The following is an 11,008-nucleotide window of genomic DNA, read 5'->3' on the forward strand; positions in this document are numbered from 1 at the left end:
ACAATGGGGAAGTCTCAAACTTTGTTAACAGTGGACTCATTAAGGTCATTCCAAAGACCATAAGAAGGATCCAATTAAGTAGGTGGCGTGTCTTCATAATGCTAAACACTACATGTAAATTAATGGCTAAGCCTCTTGATTGGAGAATCAAATCCTAACTTCTTGAACTTATTCATCCTATCTAGTATGGTTTCATTTTTTGGAGGAGGATTCAAGACCCCATCTTGACTATGCTGACCTTCATAAACTACATCCTGAGCTCAAGCAACATATACTTTTATATATCTTGGAAGTTCTTGATTAGGGTTTTATAGGGGATGGGATTTAGAATTGCTTTTTGCAAAATTGTGCAATTATCTCTTATTATGTTCCAATTTTCACTAATCTTATTATCTTTAAAATTGTCATCATTAGAACTAGGATTCTGTGAATCCGAATGGAAACTTCTCATAAAAACACTAAACCTAGAGAGAGATGAACCAGAAATAGATAAGCCAAAGGGAAATGAACTAAAAATGGGTGAGATAGAAAGAGATGAACCAAACCCAAGAGGAAATGAGCCAGAAATAGATAAGACAAAAAGGGATAAACCCTCTTTAGCAATGCCTCTACTCAAGTCTTTATCAATAACTTCATTTTCAAAAGTTTTTCATAGAAGAGATCGATGCAACAAGGCTATTCTCTACTCTCCCACTTTGATAATCAATAAGCAAGGATCTCTATACAAAGATGGAGTAAAGGCTCCTCAAATGGTTTGATCTATGGAATAGGAAGGCATTCATTTAACAAATGTTTGTGGATGAAAACTCAAATGTTATAGAAGAAGCCAACAAGGAATCCATGATGAATTTCTATGTATCCTTTGGTTCAAATATTAGTCCCTGTGAAACATGGATTTCACTTCTCTCTTAGCATTTTCCTTTTGAATCGCTTATCAAGCTGCACTTTAAAGAAGTATAATTGGGATCAATGCTTAGATATCTTGAATCCCCCATAGGCTTAGAGATTACACTATACAAGAGGTTTAGCTGGATTTTTGAGACTTTAGTCATGGGAAGGGTGGACATGTGGCTTGGCTAGAAGGATCACATGGTGAAGAAATACTCTGGAGTTTTAAAGAACCCAAAAAATGGGTTGCCATTAGCTCGTATCAAATCACCAAAAAAGAGAAAGATGCATTGGGTTTGAATCCAATGTTGAATAAATCCAAGAGGCTGATCTTTTATGTGCTACAGAGAATGGAGGCTAAGTAATTGTGGACTGCTATTGTGATGCATTTATTTGCAAAGTTATGCTAGGCCTAAGTTACATTGTGATTTAAATTGATAAGGTAAACTCTTTAGCTTTGTCCTCAAGGTTTTGATATAGCTCAATAATTTGAGAAGTGTTATTGATGTGGCCAATTGTATTGGGACAACAAAGGAAATTCTCATGTGCTTTAGTCGATTTAGGTTGGTTTATGTGCATCACACTGCCTTTAAGTCAAGTTATCTACCTATAGTTGATAGATCAAGGTCCATAACAACAAGACCTTGGACACCCTCTTATTCATTCAAGAGGTTCCAACCATGAAGCATGATGGCTTTCTCTCACCTAGCCTCTCACATGTGTTATGAATACCAAGATCCACTTTGTAGTGACCTTGCATGGCCTTCCCTCAAGTATGAAGGATGCTCTTGCAAAACTCCACAATCCAAAAATAAGCTCCTTTCATTATCAACCCTTTACAGCCTTAGCATGCAAGGAAAAAGCATGAGCATAGGCATGAGAGAGTACTCAAGAGAAAGAAAGAGGCTTCACCCACATGCTCTCTCTCTCTCTCTCTCTCTCTCTCTCTCTCTCTCTCTCTCTCTCTCTCTCTCTCTCTCTCTCTCTCTCTCTCTCTCTCTCTCTCTCTCTCTCTCTCTCTCTCTCTCTCTCTCTCTCTCTCTCTCTCTCTCTCTCTCTCTCTCTCTCTCTCTCTCTCTCTCTCTCTCTCAAATAAAAGCAAGAAGGCAAATGCATGAAATTTTCACATATATGAATATCTTGTTCCATTCTTTCTCATTCTATGAATACATATAAATTAAGTTGGTTCTCCACATCACTCTTGGGCATCTTACCCATTTTTTGGTCCTTTTAGCTGATCATTGCTCTTTTTTGCATACAATCAAACCATAGTCTTGATAAAAAATAGACCTGACATAAGCTATGATCAGACATAAGCTATGATCTTATTGTTAGCTAATTAAATATAATTTGCACATGAAAGATCCTAAATCTCATAAAAACAATAGCATAACATGTCAAAAACATTATTCTTTTGTCCAAAAATTTGTAGGCCTCTTTCTTTATCTCCTTTTTGCAATTAACATCACCCCCCCTCCTAGATGAGTGCTAGTTCCATGGCACTTTTGGCAAATATATGGTGCTACTATTAGTAAAAGGCTCTAGGGTGTTTGATGAGGGAATTGGTAAGGGTGGATGGTGTGATGTGATAAAAGAGATATGGATGGGCAAGGTAACAGGTTCAAGAGATATGGATGGGCAAGGTAATAGGTTCAAGAGACTCAAATCATGTTAGATCAGCATGAAGAGGAAGGAAAAGGTGACGATGAATGCTGAAGGGATTGTGATGGGTGTGGGCCACCAAGCTCGAGATAGTGGAGGGGTATGAAGCATAACTTAAGTGGCATAGAAACATCTGGGACTCTAACTTAGATGCCTAGATGGCATTCTCTGGCATAGTACCATATGAAAGGAATGATCCTACCTATATGCATGGTTGGGATATAAAGGCCCGGTAACCTCCGTGTATACTGTCAGTGACGCGACGGTCAACGGACCCCCCTATAACATTTTTACTAAATAAAGACTAACTAAGGTAAAAACTAACTAACATTAATAACTAATAATTTTTATTTAATTAAAAATATTTTATTTAAAAAATTGAGTCATAAATCCGATATCTTTCTCAGATTGACAAGGACCGTAGCCACCCTTCACGTAAGTTACAACGTGAACGAGACTTATGAGCTATATTAAGCGCTAGTATTAATGTGTATAGTTTGGATGGTCAAAAAATATTAGATTTTGGGCAAAACTAGTTTATTTTAGATATTATCCAAAAAAGAGATATGGAGATTTCTAGAACTGGATGTCATTTAAAAGAAAAGACAAGTTTTGGAGATTTTATAAAAAGAAAAAAATAAAGAGAGGATTTGCGAAATCGTGCACGCTGCGATTGCAGTCTACAGGCCTACAAGCAATAGACAGCACTTCGAACAAAGAAAAGAAGAAGGAGTGAACTAAGAGCTTTCTTAACAAGTGTCTTGGGGTTTTATCCCCCTTTCAGAGCTAAAGGAACCATCAGATTTATGATGTGAGCATCAGATCACTGATCTTTCCAAGATCCCCCTCCACAAAGAGCTCCACTTCTCAGTCCACAAGCCCTCTTCTCTAATTCACTATAAATATGAGGCATGGGGAGGCACAAGAAAGCATAAGGAGACCTCGAGAGGCTGCGAGAGAGAGGTAGAGAGAAGGATACCCCTCTAAGAGATTGTGAGAGAGAGCTTGAGAGAGAGAGAGAGAGAGAGAGAGAGAGAGAGAGAGAAGAGTTACCCTGAGAGATTGCACAATTCCCTCTATCTTGATTCTCAACTTAACCATCTTCTCCTACACTCTCCCATCTTGAATCTATTCCCCCTTCTTAATCTCTTGAGTCTACTTGTGGATGATGACCCCCAAGCGAAGAATGTCACATACGGATGGCAATCCCATAACCAACAATGAAGCTTCAGACGAAGGCATCACCGTCAATCCAATTGCCGTACCGGTCGTAAGTAATGTATTTCCAAATTGATAGATGCTTATTTTGATTCCCATATGAGATACGTTAGGCCCCATACTATGATGCACGAGTATAGATCATTTCATCTCACATATTTGTAAGATGGAGCTTGCGAAGTGCATATATCAAGGAAAGTTAATTGCACCTAGTTGCATGTGGCTTATTCGTTGATAGAGCAATTATAAGGAAGAATTGGTCAAGGGTTATGAATGGCATAATCATGACATTAAAAATTGTGCATACAAGTATTAAGTAAATTTTATATAGAACGGCTCGTTGATCCCAAGGGGGGAGAGCAGATATGCGATGGAAATGTTATAGCAACTATTCTTGCATTGTTTGGGAAGAATGCAATTGGTTTTGTTGGTTGATCGAACAACATCCTAAATGCTTTTACATTCAACTGGTTGTTGTTTGGATGATTACATCCCTTCTTCAAATGGGGTGGTTGAAAGATATAACAGGACTTTATGTGAAAGAGTGCGGTGCATGTTGTCCATTGCTAATCTCCCTCATGCATTTTGGGCAGAGGCACTCAAAACCGTGGTTCACATTTGCAATCGCTCTCCCGACAGGTCCTTAAATAATAACATCCCTGAGGAGGTTTGGTCTGGCAGATCGGCCTCATATGACCATTAACGCAGTCGAAGAAAATTATTCACAGCCGTAATGTTGTGTTTAATGAGGCAAAATTGTTGAAAGGCTCTTTAGCCTCTAATGAAGATCTGAAAAATGTGAATTTTCAAAGTTTGCAGCCACCCATTACTTCAGAAAATGAGCCTCAAGGTGCTATATCACAAGTTGAAACTAATGATCAGTTGGTTATTTTTAAGCCAGATGATGATGGACAGCAAATAGAAGCACAAGGAGGTCATAGATAGCAAGATAGGCTTGCTGATTATGAAAATGCAGGTGCTAGAAATGAAAATGAAGGTGATGTACAGCATGAACAGCATGTTGAAAATGGTTTACAATAGCAAATGAATGCTGAGAATAATATACCTCCAAATGTAGACCCAATTCCTGAAAATGTTTATCATTGGGTACACAGGTTTACACACGTAAGAAGGCAACCACATAGGTTTGACCCCTCCTTGCATTATGTGATGCTTACAGATGAGGGTGAGCCTCTTACATACAAAGAGGCCAAGTCATGTGAGTTCAGCAGTAAGTGGGAGCTAGCTATGCACAGGAAGAGATTAAATCTCTATATGCAAATGATACTTGGAATCTTGTGTCATTGCCACGCTTCCAAACAAATGGGTGTACAAAGTCAAGAAAGTTGATGGGAAACCCAAGTACAAGGCAAGGCTCGTTGCCAAAGGTTATGCACAAAAGGAAGGGATTGACTTCCAAGAGGTCTTCTTACCTGTTGTGAAGATAACCACTTTACGTGTGCTTTTTGCTCTTACTGTTGTTTTGGATTTAGAGCTTTATCAAATGAATGTAAAAACACCTTTCTTGCATGGTGACATTGATGAGGAAATCTACGTGAAACAACCCGAGGGTTTTGTAGTTCCTAGAAAAGAGCAAATGGTGTGTAAACTAAAACGCAGCCTGATGGGCTGAAACAAGCACCACGGTAGTGGTACAAAAAGTGACACTTTTATGCTATCTCATGAGTTTACACATAGCCACGCAGATCATTTCTTGTACATGAAAAAGGATACAGATGACAGCCCCATCATACTTGTTTTGTATGTGGATGATATGTTACTAGCTGGGAAAGAAAGACTAGCTTGGATGCTCTCAAAAATTAGATGAAATCAACTTTCTCCACGAAAGATTTGGGGAATATAGAGAATATTTTGGGCATGAAAATTCGTAGAGATAGAATGCAAAAATTGCTATTGTTATCTCAAGGAAAGTACATTGGAAAGGTGCTGGATAGAGTTAACATGGCTGAAGCTAAGCCTTTTGGGGTACCCTTACCTCCTTATCTCAAGCTCAGCAAAGCCAACAGCCCGAAAGATGACGTGGAAGCAAATGCTATGAAGGGAGTTCCTTATGCATAAGCTTGTGGCTCTCTTATGTATGCTATGGTTGCTACTCGTCCAAACATTGCTCATGTAGTGGGAGTTGTTAGCAGGTTTATGTCAAATCATGGCAAAGCACATTGGGAGGCTGTCAAGTGTATTCTTCGATACCTTAAGGGCACACAAAGAAAAAGTATTTGCTATGGGCAGGGTGCACTTTGTTTGCAGGGTTATTGTGATGCAAACATGGCAGGTGACTTGGACACTCATAGGTCCACCAGCAGGTATGCCTTTGTAGTTGCTGGTGGGGCTGTTTCTTGGTGTTCTAGGTTGTAGAATATTGTTGCACTAAGTACCATTGAAGCTGAATACATATCAGCTGAAGCTTCTAAGGAAGCTCTATGGTTGAGAAAACTTGCAGATGATCTCGGCATGTCTATGGGTACTGCAGTTTTGGGATGTGATAGCCAGAGTGTTGTATATCTGGCTAAGAATGCCATGTATCATTCACGCACAAAGCATATAGATGTGCGATATCACTTCATCAGACAAATTTTGGAAGATGGTCAAATCACATTGACCAAAATTAAAACACAAGATAACCCTGCAAATGTTCTCATTAAAAGTCTAAGCAAAGCTCAGCATGAGCATTGCATTCGACTAGTGGGAGTTGGAGGTTCATATCGAACCTTTAAGTGGGAGGCTATTGGGATATAAAGGCACGATAACCTCCGTGTATAGTACACGCACATTGTACATGTGAACGCACCCTTTACGTGACCTAAGTATAAATACATTTTATTCTTTGTGTACCAACACATTGTTGGTACACTCTTATTGTCTCGTACTTTCACTTTGCTCACACTCTCTCAAGCTATCACACTCACTCATTCACTCCCGCTCGAGCTACATCCCTATCGCTTCCAACAATGCCCTACCCATGGAGAATTGGAATTGATTTTAACCAGGAGAGCAGGGTAGGTATGACTTCCCTAAGATCTATAATGTTAATGTCGTGTTTCCAGAGGAATGATTAACCTTCACTGAGAGGGACCTTCGTCCATCCATAGAAAACTTCCTCAAGGACTTCTCTTCTTGCTCACATCCAGCCTTCATCACCACTTGAAAGTATCTCTGCCTCTTGTGAATATTACTAAAACAAAATCCTGCTGCAGAGGAAGAGCGGTTATTGTCCCTCTTTTTTGACATTAACGTAGGAATAGATAGCTGCGCAATGGCTTGCCTCATGATAAGAGCCACCCTCTTGCCAGCATTTTGTTTGAGCTTATTAGTAGTGATAGTAGGTTCATTGGGTGTAACCACCCATTTTTGTCCACCATGCCCCTCAATGTAAGAATCAACTTGAAGAGATGTATACAAAGTAGAGCTTTTCTAAGCAAACTGCTCAAGCCTTCTCAGCTTGGCCCCTGCCCATCAATGGGACGCCACTTAACGTGATCCCTTGTAATTTAAAAAAAGAGAAAAAAGAAAAGAAAAAAAAGGAAAAAAGTAAGAGAAAAGAAGTGAAAAATAAAAGAAAAGAAAAATAAAATCCCTCTATGTGTACTCTATGAGCATCACAACCATTACACTTAGGGACAACCCTAGTCCCTCCCCTACTTGACAACTTAGGGCATATCAAGGGCAGAACATTTTGATAGACATGTCTCTCTAAGTCACACACATCATCTCCCTTTACACAAATTGGGTCCTCAAGTGTGGGACAACACTTTAGGCTTATCTATGTTTCGGACCCATCTCCATGTCCCACCATCACCTGCACAGTGCACTGCATGATAAGGTAGACACAGTCCCCCAAGGAAGTGCACTTTTATTCTTTTTAGGTACATTGTGCAGTAGCAGCGAGGCAATACAACAACTGTGGAGGTCTTCTTCAACCACCCATCTATCTTTGACGTCAGCAACCTTCAAAAACTTGCTTCACAAATCATCTCCAACATGAACTACCTCCCCAAAGGCCCCAAGAACCACTCCACACCAATCCTCAACATTTTCAGCCTTTATCATCAAGTACCATGGCCCCTCTAACTATCATGTGCAATGTTGGCACCTCTTTTTCAATGCCCAAGTCTCTTACTAGATGAGTAAGCCATATAGCTTCCTTGCATGCCTTAATGGCTACAATTTTCAAAAGTGAGTGCATTGATTGAAGCATCATGAGAATCTATTGTAATAGATTGTACAATACAAGAAATAAGATAGTGAGCCATTGCCTATGTGGGCATTGTTGAGACTAGCTTCCTTTCTCCAATAGGATCTACTCAAGAAGTTTGCAAAGTGGTGAATGACTAGAGGAGAGAGCCTATACCAATAAATAGGCTACTAAGCAAGAAAATTCAGCCAAGAAGTAATGAAATAATAATAACTAGTCAACCAACGAAAAATGACCAATCGGCCATAGAATAGGGACCAAATATCGGCAACCTCATTGATTAGTAGCACACAACATAAAAATAGATGCCAAGAATCACACATGGATAGACTAACCTACAAATTCTCTCTCTCTCAAATAATGGGGGACCTTATATAATATAGTGGTCCAATGATAATGATTTATCATCATACATGCAACAATGACCATCAAGATATGACTATGGATATCCAAGCAATGGAGTGATCAAGTCACCATCAATGTGTACTTGAAGAGAATCTGATGTGAATGTCAATTATATTAGCTCCTAAAAATAGAGAAGAATCATACTAGCTCTCGATGTCTATCAACAATTCATCACAATGGCATATGTGACCCTTGTTAGCAATGCCTTTGAGTATATGTGACCACAGATTCCCCACCTCTTCGACCAACCACAAATCACCAAATTGTTCTCTCATGTGAGCTCAGAGTAGGAACCAATCACACTTTCTGTCAAAGAAACATTCCATCATGAACTTCGATGTCAACCCCAACTCTAGGATTTTAAAATGTACTAAAATTCTGTCAATGCATTGGGGAATACCCTCTTAGATATTATGCACCTATATACTTGCATAGATGAGGCTCATGTGCCCCATCTTACCACTCTCTCACACATCCTCTCTAGCACTAGAGAGTCATGAGGGATGACCACATCACCAACACTTAAAAACAATAGAGAGGGGGACGGCTATGCTCTTCTCTGTCACTGAAGCAGATGATTCCATGTGCCTTGGCCTTTTCCTTGACTAGAGAATCTAAGTCAAAGTCAAAGAAGGATGAGGATGACTTGTTGGAGTTGTTAATATCCTACTTCTTCTTCCCCTTCTTCTTTTGCAGAGCCATTAACTCCTTGCAATCTTGCATATGTGTCCCTTCTTACCACAATGTTTGGCTTTTTCTTCATATGACCCCCTTTGAAGCTGCAAATGCCTCATCATGGCCACCATGTTGAGATGGAAGCCTCCCCTATAAACTCAACGATGCCACATGCCCAAACAAGATAGATGACATATGAGTGAAGCTCCACTGGTTGCAAGATATTTAGGCCTGTAGAGCATTGGCTATTCCATCAAACTATGAAGGGAGCTTATAGAGTACATTCCCTACTAGATGAACCACTAGAAGTGCGCATTAATGTGCCAAAGCTAATCATGTACCTATGTAATAGGAAATAAGAAAGATTGGATAATATCCTTTGGCTTAAACTTCATCTACTAGCGCTAATCATAGATGGTCACTGTGTGCATTGTCAATGGAGTCTCCTTCAATACCTGCAACTTTGAAGCTAACTTCTAGGAGGTGACCAGCAATAGAATCTCTTTAGAAATGCAATAGAGAAGAGTAGAATATGCATGACCATCATCTATATCCCACGTAAGTATAGCTTCCTCATAGTTGTCACACTCCCAATCATCTAGAAGAGGACTTGAAGTCCATGACTACACAATAGATCCTAAAACCACATGGCATAGTCACTTCTACAAAAACCGTGCTTTCATAACATCACTCCAAATTAGATAATCCATATGTGATTCCATATACTGGATGGTAAGCCTATTGATTATCCATTATCTTCTCATATGGTGGTTAAACATACATATGATGAGAGGGTTGAGATGGTCAAGTTTCCATATGCATCTATAGTGGGCAGTTTGATGTATACCATGATAGCCATTCACCTCGATATAGTATTTGCAATGGGAGTTGTAGTATGTTATATGGCTACACCTAGTAGGCAACATTGTGAAACCATGAAGGGTATCATGAGATATCTAAAAGGCATTGTAGATATGTATGTTTGCTATGGTAGCTAGGATATAAATGTTGTGCATTACATTGACTCAGATTATACAAGACATGTAGATAGTAGAAAGTCCACCTTTAGATATGTCTTTGTCTTTGTCTTAGAGGTGCTATCTCTTGGATGTCAAGAGTACAAAAATGCATGGCATTGTCTACTATCAAGGCCAAGTACATTGCAACTACTTAGGCTTGCAAGGAGGGTCTATGATCAAGCCCATGAATTTTATCATAGCGGAATAGTAAAGAGTGCCACTTGGGAGGGGATAGGATGAGAAGATAAGGAGACTAGAGAGAGAATACAACCAAAACACAACACAGATTGCACTTTGCACAAGTGCACATGTAGTGGAGAGGGTAACTGATCACAAGATGACCATTGCAAATAAGGGATATCGTGTTAGAGTACATCCAATAAACACTAACAAATGTCTAAAAATACTATCATCCAACTTTTAGGAGCATTAAATGTAGAAAACACAAATGCAATTCACAAAAACACAAGCTAACATAGTATTATATGCAATCATTTTAAAATAACAAGTGCCAAAACCCTAAACATACAATGTAGGACAAAAACATAGATAAATGAAGGCTAGAAATAAGTAGAAACTACCTAGAAACCGATTGCCCAAGGTGCATTAGACAAAGGCAGAATGATAAAAAATGTGAAGATAGACTCGTAATAGTAGAAAGTAATATCTAGAGCTCCAACATTGTGACATGCCTATCTAACAAATCCTTGATAGCATGATTTAAATAGTCCGCCAAGAGGGTCACTTGAGTCTACCCTCACAACGGAAGCCTCTACTCATTCCCATGAGGATCAACCTACAAAAAGGTTTTCTAATTGACTCTCAGGTCTCCTATCAAAGCTTCTAACATTGGTTATGGATAGTTGTTTATGCAAGACAACTTGAATCAAAGTAGACCCATAGTGCACTTAGTTTAAAGAGAATGAGA

The sequence above is a fragment of the Lygodium microphyllum genome, chromosome 23 (assembly GCF_053477565.2).
Source record: "Lygodium microphyllum isolate KBCC chromosome 23, Lygodium_microphyllum_v1.1.10, whole genome shotgun sequence".
Lineage (NCBI taxonomy): Eukaryota > Viridiplantae > Streptophyta > Polypodiopsida > Schizaeales > Lygodiaceae > Lygodium > Lygodium microphyllum.